Consider the following 2,500-nt stretch of genomic DNA (forward strand, 5'->3'; position numbering starts at 1 on the left):
GTTTAAAGAAGTTGCCGTTTTTTCCTTTCTTGCCAGGATTGCTTGACAGATTGGTAAATTTGCCAGTAGGCCACCAATCAGATGGGGGAGGGTTGTGTCTCAACGGACCTACGTCAGTCAGTCTCAGTCACTAACGAACTGCCGTGGAAGGAAACCTCTTTGAGTAAAACTAGTGACGTGACGTGTCTCACAGCGAGTGAGTGAGATTGCAACGGCCAATTGAGAAAGAGGTGAGGTGCTGACAATCAGCAGCTCGTGTTGAAACATTCATTCCACGGCAGGCAAGACCAATCAAAAAAAATACTGCAGATGCTGGCTCGGCTCGGCTGGCTGGCTGGCTGGCTGGCTGGCTGGCTGGCTGGAAATGGGAAATAAAAACACAAGGCGTGTTAAAGGCTGGTTAAACTGTCGAAAGAAACAAGGCGTTAATGTTTCAGAAGCGCCTATTGAAAGACGTCTCTCAAGCTGCTCCCTGACTGGGCCCTGTCCGTTGTCATGTTAATCGCTGGTTAAACTGTCGGAAGAAACAAGGCGTTAATGTTTCAGAAGTGCCTATTGAAAGGTGTCTCTCAAGCTGCTCCCTGACTGGGCCCTGTCCGTTGTCACGTTAATCCCAGGGCGGGGCGGGACTGCTTTGACCGGGAGACCTGTTTTCTGGGACGCAGGTGTGACATTCCAGGGAGGCACCTACTTTGTGCTGATTCGAAACGACCACGACAACGGCAACTTGCAGTTCTATATTACAACAACAACAACGCGCGTGTGGTAGTTGGGAGGGGCTGCGTTCGCGCTCTCCCCCCTGCATTGAAACTCAAAGTTCGATTTTCAATCCCATAGTCCACCAATCGGATGGGAGACGGTGTGTGTGTGTGTGTGTGTGTGTGTGTGTGTGTCAGTGTGTGTGTCAGTGTCAGTGTCAGTGTCAGTCAGTGTCTCTCTCTCTCTCACTCTCTCTCACTCTTACTCAGAGCTGCTGTGGAAGGAAACCTTTTTAAAAAGAACTTGCATATTGAAAAAAAGATGTGTCTCAAGCTGCCGGGGCCCTGTCCATTGTCACGTTAATGGCAGGACGGGGCAGGACTGCTTTGACCAGGAGACCTGTTTTCTGGGACGCAGGTGTGAGATTCCAGGGGACCTGCTTTGTGCTGATTTCCCTGCCTCCCTCCCTCCCCCCCAGGACTTCCTTCTGAACACCTTTGTCGTTTCAGCGAGGGCCAAAAGCCTGCCTGTGAAAGGGAAGGATCAGCCGGTCAGCCCCCTGCTGGTCGCTGCTGCCAGTGCAGCAGGCGTGCGTGTGTCCTCGGCCTCGTGTCCAGGTCCCTCAGGGACTTGAGGCAGCTCTCCCCGGTGGTCTCGTGGTCAGGACCGGGCTTCGAATCCCAGTCGGGGGGGATGGCTTTCTGCTGCAGATTAATTGGCACCTCTGAAAGAAAGTCTCCCCTCCTGAGCGGAATGCTCCACCCTCACCACCACCGCCACCGCCTTTTCCTCCCCTTGACAAACAGACAGACAGACAGACAGACAGTCAGTCCAGTTCGGGAGCGCAGCTTTCATTAAGCAATGGCGTTTGTGACAACTCATCGTCTGACAGGTTGATGATTTCCCCACACGCCTCCTGCCGAATAAAAGGCTCACCCTCCCGGACACTACCCCCAGAATCACCCCCCCCGCCCCCCCGGGGTGAATATTAAGCCCGAGAACACCGACTGTAACCAACCGCAGTGAAAAGTTGAAGTGGCAACTCATTAACCAGATTTATTTTGGGCAACTCATTAACCAGATTTTTTGTTCATTTGGTTTATGAGTTGCCAAGTGTAAATCTGGTTAATGAGTTGCCACTTCAACTTTTCACTGCGGTTGGTTACAGTCGGTGTTCTCGGGCTTAATATTCGCCCCAGGGGGGGTGTATAGCGGGCGATGGCCGGTGTGGAGTGCGTTTTTTGGGGGTTGATTTTCACTTTGCCTCGCTGGTGGAATTTGTGGGAGGCAGGCAAGGGGATTGGTGTGGGCTGGTGGGCGGCAAGGGAGATGCTTGCTTCGGGGTGTTATCCTCACTTTGGTCCGCTGGTGAGAGTAGGCAGCGGCAGGCCGGCAGGCAGGCAGGCAGGCAGGCAAGTGTGATGTAGTGTGGGGTGCAGTGCAGTGCAGTGCAGTGCTGCCCTGTCGTTTATGAAAGGTTGTAATGACACTGCTTTGCAGCTGACCATGTCCACTGATTTGTGACGCCCGTATGGAGGCTGATATCTCAGGAGGGCCGAGGCCGATTTCCTCCGGGGACGGCTCGTCGCGTGCGGCAGGACGAGGCGCAGCGGACGGTACCGAGCGCTCGGAGGTGCGGCGCTGCCCGCCGGAGGTACAGCGAAAGGCTGCAAACCGCTTTCCGCCTGCTAACTCGGCGGCCGTCAGACCGACCGACTCCGCTTTACCACCGGAGCTAGAGTCGGGCAAGGGGCACCGAAGGGTACCGGAAGGATCGCGTTCGCACGACGGGAAGTCGACT

The sequence above is a fragment of the Heptranchias perlo genome, unplaced genomic scaffold (genome assembly GCF_035084215.1).
Source record: "Heptranchias perlo isolate sHepPer1 unplaced genomic scaffold, sHepPer1.hap1 HAP1_SCAFFOLD_296, whole genome shotgun sequence".
Taxonomy (NCBI): domain Eukaryota; kingdom Metazoa; phylum Chordata; class Chondrichthyes; order Hexanchiformes; family Hexanchidae; genus Heptranchias; species Heptranchias perlo.